The sequence below is a fragment of the Peromyscus leucopus genome, chromosome 5 (assembly GCF_004664715.2).
Source record: "Peromyscus leucopus breed LL Stock chromosome 5, UCI_PerLeu_2.1, whole genome shotgun sequence".
Lineage (NCBI taxonomy): Eukaryota > Metazoa > Chordata > Mammalia > Rodentia > Cricetidae > Peromyscus > Peromyscus leucopus.
Genome location: NC_051067.1, coordinates 106,136,783 through 106,147,730, shown reverse-complemented (window position 1 = coordinate 106,147,730; position 10,948 = coordinate 106,136,783). Strand labels below are relative to the sequence as shown.

General features: G+C 43.6%; 1 pseudogene; it reads right to left on the bottom strand.

The window, feature by feature from the left end:
- Positions 1-311: 311 nt before the first annotated feature.
- LOC114703529 lies at positions 312-7,158 on the bottom strand (annotated as a pseudogene).
- Positions 7,159-10,948: the final 3,790 nt, after the last annotated feature.

Here is a 10,948-nt window from a genome sequence, read left to right as displayed (position 1 = left end):
CGATTGGTCAACACATCATGAGGTGGGGACCTGATTGGGTGAAATGGCTGTGTTATTCATCTTTGATCGGTCGACACATCATGAGGTGGGGACCTGATTGGATGAAATACTTGTGTTGCAGAAATTAGACCTATACTCTCTCCTGCTGCTTAATTAATAAAGAGGGGGGAGTCATGCATGTTGATATATGAACAAATGTAGAGGATTGGAACTCAGGCTCCTCAATGGTATTTAGAAACCTTAAGCTGGCCTTACCTGTACTCAAGTCTGAGTCAAAAGTCTCCATGTCATACCTACCCTGATATGGGGCATTACAATTCCGTGTGATGGTCCTGAGCCCACTTTAACTCCCAGATATTCTGGGGCAGAGTCTTGGTCCAGAAGTGCTGCATTCTGGCCTTCATGGCATGACCCACAGCAAGCTGGATGTCGCGCTGCAGATATGGGACCAACATTATGATTATATTATATCATTATGGACCAACATGGGTCAGTAGGGCAGAACCACACTGTTGGAGTTCCTGTAGATCTGTGGAAAGGTGAGCTCAATCTAGTCCAAAGCCTGATCCCCTGATTTTGGTCAGGGCAGTAGCCCAAGCTGCATAGAGGGTTAAGAAGACTGGTTTGAGTCAGGGCAGATGTCCTAATATAAGACTGTAAGCGTCATTGAGTAGTCTGCTCCATTTAGAGCAAGGTTTCCTGACCTGTTTTGTGTCTCCTTGTTATAGGCAAGATCTAAAAATGTATAAACTGTGGCCTACCCACCGGGTCACTGTGATATGATCAGTTACCAACATATATAAAGTATCTGTCGAAGTGTGCCCTGGGTAGGAAAGACTCTATCATGGAAAGGACACATGCATTGTAATGAGGCCACCACAAACAAAGGGAGACCTGTATGGGGGCTCATCTTGAGGAGGCTGAAGGAGTATCATTATCTCACCCACACCTTGTGAAGTTGGCCTAGTACTTCATCATCTTCCTGCTCAGAAGCTTCTCCCCTCAGTGAGGTTGACAGCAGACAGAAGGAAGACAATGTTTTAGCCACCCCATGTAGCTGCTCACTCTTCTTTACAAACATCATCCCAAATGTAGCCTAACCCTGAGCTCCAAGCCTGATTCCCTCCATGCATCACTATGCAGGATCCCAGATCCACTCAAGCCTCTAATTGAATTCTCCAAGGTTCATTTCTGCTCCAGTGTGCCTTCACTCTTTCTAAAACATGCTAGTCTGGGAAGGGTCCATGTTCCAATTCTGGTGCAGGATTGTGAGCTGTATGCACACTTGATCCTGTCCTCTCCCAGAGCCTTGGATTCATCAACTGGACAGAGAACTCACTGTTCTTTAAAGTACCCTTCTAGGGCTGTCTGAAAGTAATGAAAACTCACATTTGATGTCCCAGAAGAAGGATCCAAGCACATACAGAAGATCATCACCATAGTCAGCCTTCACATGAGGTGGCCTGATATCCTTGAGGAAATTGGACTGATGTTGGAACTCATAAAACTAGACAAAAGCATGAGAACCTGGGAGTGAGGACATATTGAGATAAAGTGGCTTCTTACCTGGAGCTGTTCTGCCTTATCTTTCTGTAAACATGCCCTGGTATAAAATTATCTGGAATTACATCAGTTGAGTTGGAATCTCCAGGCTAGAGCACTGCCTGTGGGAAAGCCCTTGGTTAACAGTAAGTTCAGTCATCTCAACTGAGTTGTTTGGGCAAATCAGTGAGTATCACTATCCTGTTTCCTCACAAGAACATCGATAAAATCCTACTGTCTTACACTAGACCTAAGGATTTACTGTGGTAAGGGTCCTCAGGTGCCTTGTATTGGCTACCTGATCAAGACATGAGTCAGGCCTGGACACTACAGAGCTCATCTGGAACCCACAATTCAGAGCTTCCCCCTTGGCCTTATTAAAGATATACTCATGCTGAAAGTGTGCTACTTGGAGTACAGGGATCACAAATGTGTTGTCTCGCATCATCTCATTGAACTGTATTTGAAGAGTCTGGGGTCCTCAATGTCTCATATGTAATCTCCCATCAACAGATCACTACACTCAGGAAGCAACATCTACACAAGAGATGTCAGAAAGATTGAGGTTGTGCAGACTATTGAGTAGGGGTACAATAGTCTCAGGATGGAGAGATGGGGCCCTGGATGAGATATGGTATAGAAGGAAAGATGTAAACTCTAGAATGACCCTACCCTGAAACACACACATACACCAACCTTTATTTAATGGATTGTTCTCTGGGTAAGACAAATGGAAGACCCTTTACTAGGGGAAAACCCATAAAATCTCACCATCTGTACTGTTGTGCTCTTTAGTACAGCCTCATGGCCTCTGTTTGTTTCCTTCATGGTGTGATTAGAGTAGAACTGAGATATGGAGGGCAGCCATAAGTGTAGGGTAGGATAAAACTGATTCTACAAATCTCGTAGTTACTGCCACCCACCACCAGAGATTGGAACTTTATCTCACCATGGAGATGATCCAACCATTCTCATCACTGTTGACACCAATGATACTGGGGACAGGGTGAAAATCCACAGAGCCCAGAACTCCAAGGGGTGTCTGAGTAAGAATTTCCTGTCTACCACACCAGGAGTGGTCTGAAGAACTGAGCGATATTAAAGGTCAATGCTGAAGGTCAATCCTATGGTATTTCAGTGCCTGCTACTCAGTTACCCACACCATTTTTTTAATTTCCTAAATTTATCTCAGGATGCTTATCCACTTCCCACTCCCACCCTAGAAGAGATTCTATACCTAGACTAGCCTATCTTGATATTCACTTTGCACCCAGAACTAAAAGACATGAAGATGGAAAGGTGGAGTAATTTGTTAGAATAGTATGGACTGGCTGTCCCACACTCTCCTATTTCCCATCCTCTAAGCTACATAATTCTTCCAACCTTGTTAATAGCCAGTATGTCCTCTTCAATCTTGTCTCATAGACAGCACATCAAAGACTCTGACTCCATAGGCTCATATCGAGATAGGTTGGCCACCATCTATAAAAGAGACCAGGTAATAGCTGCCTCATCCTTCAAGGCAGATAGAAGAGTCCCAAGTACTAACTAGATGTTATATCAAATCCCATTGTGCTCTGTGTGTAGAATGTAACTACATGTCTGTTGCTTAGAGGTGATATTCAGAAAGACCATTCTACTCACATAGTATTTCTTTTCTTTTTTAATAATATGAGTGTATGTGTATATGTATGTGTGTGTATTCATATGTGAGTGAGAGTATGTGACTACCACAATTTGTGTGTGAAGGTCAGAGGATGATTTTGTGTATTGATATTCTCTTTCCACCTTGTTTGAGACAATGCCTTTTGGTTTCCACAGTCTACACAAAGATACTCCACCTGGGACATTCTGGGAGCTCTCCTGTCTCTGCTTCCCACCAAGCCATAGGAGCACTGGAATTATAGACACATATCACCTTATCAAGCGTTTTATGAGTTTTGAGTATTTGAATTCAGGCCATCACATTTGGACAGCAAGTAATGTTACCCATTGATCCATCTCTCCAACTCATGTATACTTCTTTTTGCCAGGAATGGAAGCCACTGAGTACAGCCTTGCTGGCCACATATCATACTCAGCATGAGGAAAGCAGACAGTAGTGGATTCCAACCCTTAAGCCTCTCAGAAACTAATGCAAAGAAGCTATTTTCTGTGGTCCTTGTTTTTCCCACTGAACAAAATACCAGAATACTAGTGTGTAAAGGCTATGTTGCTGGTCTCAGGGCTACATAATAGAGAGAACTCACTGTGTAGACCACCTACGAGGTGTTGGAGATGAAGTCAGGAAGGAGGGCGATTCCACTTTCCATGAAGGCACCACAGAAGAGCCCTTGGGACATGGGGGACACAACATGTGAAGACACATTTGTGCCATCGGCTGGCTCACCAAATATAGTGACCCAGTCGGGGATGACTCCAAAGTGTGCAGTGTTCTGCTGGTCCCAATGTAGAGCAGTCACTTGGTCCAGAGAGCCCCAGTTGCCTCTGGCATGCTTGTCTCCAGTAGTAAGAAAGAATAGAAACAGAGATCACAGATTTGTCCTATTTCTGCTTGGCCCCCATAGCCTGATTAGCCCTACACTCACCTGAAGAAGACAAAGACACTCAGGCAGTACTGGATAGTGACCACCACTATATCCTCAATGGATGCCAGCATGGATCCATCATACATGGAAGCCATGCCCCAAAGTAGGCCACCACCATGGATTCATACCATCACCTAGGAAGTCAAGATAGATGCAAGGAGACTCTTACCCAGCCCAAGCTCCCTGGACTGCCCCCTAGATAATCCACTGATTTCTCTCTGTGTAGGTACACAAATGGACATAATTTGGTACCTGGGCCACAAATGGACTATTCTAGTCCAATCAGCATTTTCCAGCCCCTCTCTCCTCACTGGGAATCCTACCATGGATTTATAGCTCTAGATACAAAGTAATGTCATCATTATTTTCAAAACCCTCAAAATCTGAACAAAAAGGGATGTCTCCAAGAATGTCCTTCCTGGTTATTATCCAAAGGCATTATCAGATCTCATTGGTTCACCAGATATTTCAAAGCTAGAAATTTGAGTGGCCTTGGTGTTCTGCCCTTGAGCACCTGAGTGGGTCTACAGGGCTCAAGTTGGTAGAATGAGTCCTGAGTTGATCAAAAAGCCACAGCCTCCAACATCTCAGAACTCAAATTCTCTGTGCCCCACACGCAGGGTCCAGATGCCCACTATGGCTGAAAAGCCCTTCTTGGGCCTATAGGGAAAGTCTCTCAACAGAGTCCACACTGATAAGGCTCAGTTTATTTTTTCTTTCCAATCTACCTGAGAAAGAAATTCTCTCCCTGCCCCTCAATTAGATGACCATGGCTTGAACTCACAGGCAGGTTAGAGCCCTCATGGGCATGGGCTGGTGTGTAGTTGCTGAGATACAGATAGTCCTCAGGCATAGAGACAGAAGGTCTGTTCATCTTAATCTCCAGATTTTCTGAATTCAGTTCATCAGTATTTTTAGACACCTGATGACAATGGCAGACTTTTGTTTTAAGAGCTATGCAATGGTGAAAACCATATGCTTAATCGGTATTTCCTCTCAGCCACCTCTCAGTTGTTGCTCATCATAAGGCCCTGCTAAGACAAGATTCTTCTCCAAAGTCCCTTTCTAATAAGGTAAAGGCCACAGGGTTTGTAGAAGCTTGGGTGGAACCTGACTTCCACAGAGGCCTTTAGCTAAGTGGGGACTGGATGTTATTATTTCTGAGTCTGGGATATAGAGACTTTTCTGAATATCTACGAAAATCATTGGCTGCATGTGTTGACATTCACCTCTTCCCTCTGTATTCTTGAAGGCCTTGTGTGATGGTTAGTTTTCATCATTGACTTGACACCTTGTAGAATTACCTGGAAAAAGTCTCAATGAGGGGTTGTTCAGATCAGGTTGACCTTTAGGCATTAAATGTGATGGATTTTTCTTGATGATGTTAATTAAGGTGAGAATACCTGCTCGTCATGAGAAGAATCACTCCATAGGAATGAGCTTCTGCACTGGCTATGAATGAAGAAAGTGAGTTGAGCATGAGCAGGAATGCTTGCATTCTTTACTCTCTGTTTCTGATTATGAAATGGTTTGACTCAGTCCCTTAAAGTTTTACCTCTGTGATTTCCACTCAAGTTGCTTTGGTCAGGGTATGTCATCACACCAACAGGAAATGAAACTAAGACACCCAAATATTGGAGTTCTGCCAGTGTATGTAGTATAGGAATGATTGCAAAATATTGACTTACAAAAAAAAATATTGACTTACATGGTATTGAGGCGTCCTATATCTCATACCCAGACTCTAAGAGAACCTCCTTCTTCCACATATGTATTGGAATATATATATATATATATATATATGTATATATATATATATTATATATATATATATATATATATATATAACATTTGCTTCTTGGTCAATGGCACTTGGCCTATGGTTGGTCACAGTGATTTGGAGGATGGACTGGCAAGTAGCCATTACTTCTGCCCCCCTTAGGGACCTGAATTGAATTCCCTGGACACAGAAATTCCTGTTAGAAACACACCAAACCTTGCCAGAGAACACTTGGCAAAATCTGAATCTGAGAACTGTTTTGTCTTTGCTTCCCTCTGCAGTGCTGAAGCTAACTCCCTGTGAGTGGCAGGCTCTGACCTGGCCCTGGCAAACTGACTCTAAGCCTTAGTGCAAATACACTGAAGACTCAAACATGTAAAGAAAACTGCTATGGAGTTGAATGGAGGAAGCACTGAAGAGTGATGAACAGTTCAAGCCTGAAGTCCTGTGGGCCTCAGAACTTTATGGCTAGTTGGGAGGTCCTATCTCTCACACCACCCCATGACTCAGGGGCCTCGGGTAATGCAAAGTGCAGTGGTCCTACATGTGGCTTGGCAAAGGGAATTCCCAAGAAGATGTGAACATCAAATTCACTGTCTTTCACATGGACAATGCTTCCTCTCACCTGTCCTGTGTGTGTGTTTCTGGTTGAGCTGTCTGAGTCTGGCCTGTGGGAAAGAGATGCTGTCAGAACTGGTTCTGTCCAATTAGCTGCCACCATACTGTAACCAGGGTTGGTTGTGAAGAGACCTTTAGGCCTCTCAGTCCCACGTTGGGACGTAGAAGTAGAAGCTTCCCTATTTCCCACAGCCAGAGACCTCTCCCAGGGTCCTTTTAAAGGGTGTTAATACACTTCTCTAAGTGTGTACTTAAGAAGTGACACTCTCAGACTATGGTGGCAGGAAACTATTATCATTGTCATAGTCATCCAAGGTCAGTAGCAAATACAGCCACAGCCATAGGAGCACACAGGAGGGAACTGTAACCAGAAGTGGAGCTTTCTGTCCCAGACACATGATTATATTGGGCAGTTGCTTTCCAAATTGCCATTCAGAGGCTTATATTAATTATAAATGCTTGGCCCATGGCTCAGGATTATTACTAGCTAGCTCTTACATTTAAATGAACCCATGTTTCTTATCTATGTTTTGCCATGTGATTCATGGCTTGTTACCTCATTTTCTACATGTCTTGCTTCCTCAGCCGCTGGCTGGTATCTGCTCTGACTCTGCCCTTCTTCATCTCCATCTTTAGTTTGACTGTACTGCCTAACTTTATTCTGCCTCATCATTGGCCAAACAACTTTATTGTCAACCAATGAGAACAACACCTATTCACAGTGTAAAGGATCCCACAGCAGGGATCTAGCCCTTCTACCCTGCTTCCTCCTGACCTGCATGCCTAGCACTCTTCACAGTCTCTGGTGGTGGGGATTGGGGGGCAGGTGTTTCCCACACTTTCATCTGTCATCTCCACCCACACAGCTCCTTTCTCCCTGGTGCCTTCTCTCCTATAAGCCCAGCCTTTGACTCAGCAGAACTGAGCAGCTCTGACCCTCATTCCAGTTGCCCAATTAGGGATTCTTATCCTGCACCTGGCAGAAAAGAAGCAGGAGTCCACAGGCCACAGCAGTCAGCCAGCCAGGAAGTCTATCCAGTGGCTCGATTGGCTCTTGGGCCTGAGTGTGTGCTGTTAGAAATGACAGTGTTTCAACAACAGGAAACAGAACATGAGGGCCATGCCCAGGTAGGAGTTTGATCTAGTGGGACAAAGGCAGTTTTATTGGACAGAGTAAAGTTCTTATTGCAAACAGGCTGCACTGACTAGTGTAGAATGACAGGAACCATAGCCAGCGGGCAGAGCAAAGCCACCTTTTCAGTTTCTATCCTTTCCTTGACCTCCTAAAAAGGCAGAATGTGCTGGTTAGTTTTATGTCAACTTGACACAAGCTAGTCATCATAGAGGAAGGAGCCTCAATAGAGAAAAATGCCTTCATAAATTGGGCTATTCACAAGCTTATGCAGCATTTTCTCAATTAGTGATTGACGAGGGAGGGCCCTGCCCATTGTTGTGTGGTATCACCCTGGTTTGGTGGTCCTGGGTTCTATAATAAAGCAGGCAGAGCAAGCCAGGAAGAGAAATCCAGTAAGCTGCACTCCTCCATAACCTCTGCATCAGCTCCTGCCTCCAGAATTCTGCCCTGTTTAAACTCTTGTCCTCATGGCTTGTGATGATAAACTGTCATATGGTACTTCAAACAAAATAAACCCTTTCTTCCCCAGTTGCTTTTGGTTGTGGTGTTTCATCACAGCAATAGTAACCCTAAGTAAGACATATAGTGTGGCTTCTGGAGCCATTCTGAGATACCAAGAGCTCTGCCCTCAAACCCCAAGTCACAATTATCCCTGTTCTTATACCCACCAACCCAACTCAGATATTGGAGTGAAGATCAGGGAACAGAAAGCTGTAACAGGAGAAGCCACGGGGCTCCTGTGAGTAGGTACACACTCAAGATGCCACAGATGGAGAGAAGTGCAAGAAGCTCTGAGAGTGACCTTCATCCTCAAGACTGCTCTGTGCTGTCAGATTTCCTAGAGTAGTGACTCCACCCTCAGGGTCCCTTATCCTTATGGTGATCTTGAGGTCTGCAGGTGCCCTCACTGACAGGTCATGGCAGGTTCATTGAAACACTGCAAATCTGTACCTAAGTCCTCATCTCCTTTTCTATCCACCTCTACACTGCACCTGCTCTGTTCGTCAAATCTTTATGAGAAAATTTCACTGTCATCAATCTACTTTACCAATATTGTTTAATTTTTCACATTTATTTATCATTATGTGTCTGCATGTGCATTCAGGTGCATGCATGCATGCACATGTGTGGGCAATCATGTACCATGGCACCTATGTGGAAGCAAAAGAACAGCATGTAGGAATCAGTTCTGTTCTTCTTCTAGCATGTGTTTCCTCAAGATTAAACTCAGGTTGTTTGTCAGGCTTGGCAGAAAGCTTCCTTACCCACTGGGCAATCTTCCCGGGCCTTATTTGATGAACATTTCTTGAGGCATTGCTGGCTCCAGACTGAGGACAATCTAGGCTTTCATAGCCTGGGATAAAAGCTGGAGGCACACCTCTATATATAGGAATTTCAGAATCACAAAGAACCCTGGAAGGATGCATCAAAGAACCAAAGACCACAGGATCAGGAGTTACCATGAGGCCCAGCCTAACCTCTTGGTGGATGTGCTGTAGGGATCAGTGTCAGTCTGTACTGTTGTCTGAGAATTGGCCTTGGTCCATAATTCCAGCCCCAGTAGTCCTGGGAACCCTCAGCCTAGCACTGAAAGACTTCTTCCTTGTTTCTCTTTTCCCTAGCATGGCAGTCACATTTCTTGCCTCCTGTAATCATCAAGTCTTGCTTTTATTTCCCAATAGCTACTTCTCTGCACTCCTGTCTAGTCCATGAACTCCTCTTTGGCAGATGTTGTCTCTATTCTAAATTCTCTGACCAGAGAACTGCTGTGCTGTAAGGCTGGGAAGTCTCCAGTTACTCTAATCTTGGAGTCAGGGAACCAGCTTGATCATGTTTCCTAGATATCCTGGTACTTCTTAATCCAAGATGTTTTTTGTGGCTCAGCTTTGGGATGGCCCATGTTTTTCTGCCATTTGTTAGACCATCACTCAAAGGCTTTGTGTTAATGATGGCCAAGGCCCTAATAAACGGGTAGAATGAAGAAGACTCGCCAATGTATTTCTGTGGTAAGAGGACAAAATTAGGGGAGGATCAAGAGACAGACAGTGAGAAAACTCTCAAACATCATAGAAATACATGAAATGAGATTCAATCACATTCCCATTTACTATTCGGCCAAATATTGGTAAAGACATAGAGTCACTGACACCATCATACAAGGCTGGAAGAGATGCAAAATTGTATAATCATTTGGAAGACAGTTTAGCAATTTCTTCAAAAATTAAACATGTACTTGTTGCATTAATCTTAAATGATGTTAATAAAAGCCCAGAGCCAGATATTGGGATAATTGATGAAAGATCAGAGAGACAAAGGAACAAGGCACTAGGGAAACTTCTCATCTCACCAACTCCATGAATCCTCTGGCTGAATGCCTTAGAGTATTCAGCAGAATAGGCTCTCAGCCAGAAGACCTAGTTCCTGTCTTCTCACACCTTATATGCCTTTCTCCACCCAGCCATGCCATTTCCTTCTAGTGCTGGGATTAAAAGTGTATGTTCTTCCAAAACACTGGTAGCAGAGGCATGAGATCTCAAGTGCTGGGATTAAAGCATGTGACTCCCAAGTACTGGGATAAAAGGTGTGTGCCACCACTGCTTAGCTCTGTTTCTCTCCTAGACTGAGTCAATCTCATGTAGTCCAGGGTAGCTTTGAACTCACTGAGATCCAGACAGATTTCTGCCTCTTGAGTGCTAGGATTAAAGATACAATAGAGGATATATATTCAATAGTCAAAGAAAACATTAAATACAACAAAGACAAAACACAAAACTTCCAGGAAATCTGAGACACCATAAAAAGACCAAACCTAAGAATAATATGGATAGAAGAAGCAGAAGAATACCAACTCAAGGGCACAGAAAATATGTTCAACGAAATCATAGAAGGAAACTTTCCCAACCTAAAGAAAAAATGCCTATAGAGATACAAGAAGCTTACAGAACACCAAATAGACTGGATCCAAAAAAGAAGTTACCTCTCCACATAATAATCAAACCACTAAACATACAGAATAAAGAAAAAAATATTAAGAACCACAAAGGAAAAAGGCCAAGTAACGTATAAAGGCAGACCCATCAGAATAACAGCTGACTTCTCAATGGGACTATGAAAGCCAGAAGGTCCTGGAGAGATGTTACGTAGACACTAAGAGACTACAGATGTCAGCTCTATAGCAATCAAATTTTTCAATCACCATAGATGGAGTAAACAAGATATTCTATGTCAGAAACGGATTTAAACAATACCTATCAACAAATCTAAGCCTATAGAAAGCAATAGAAG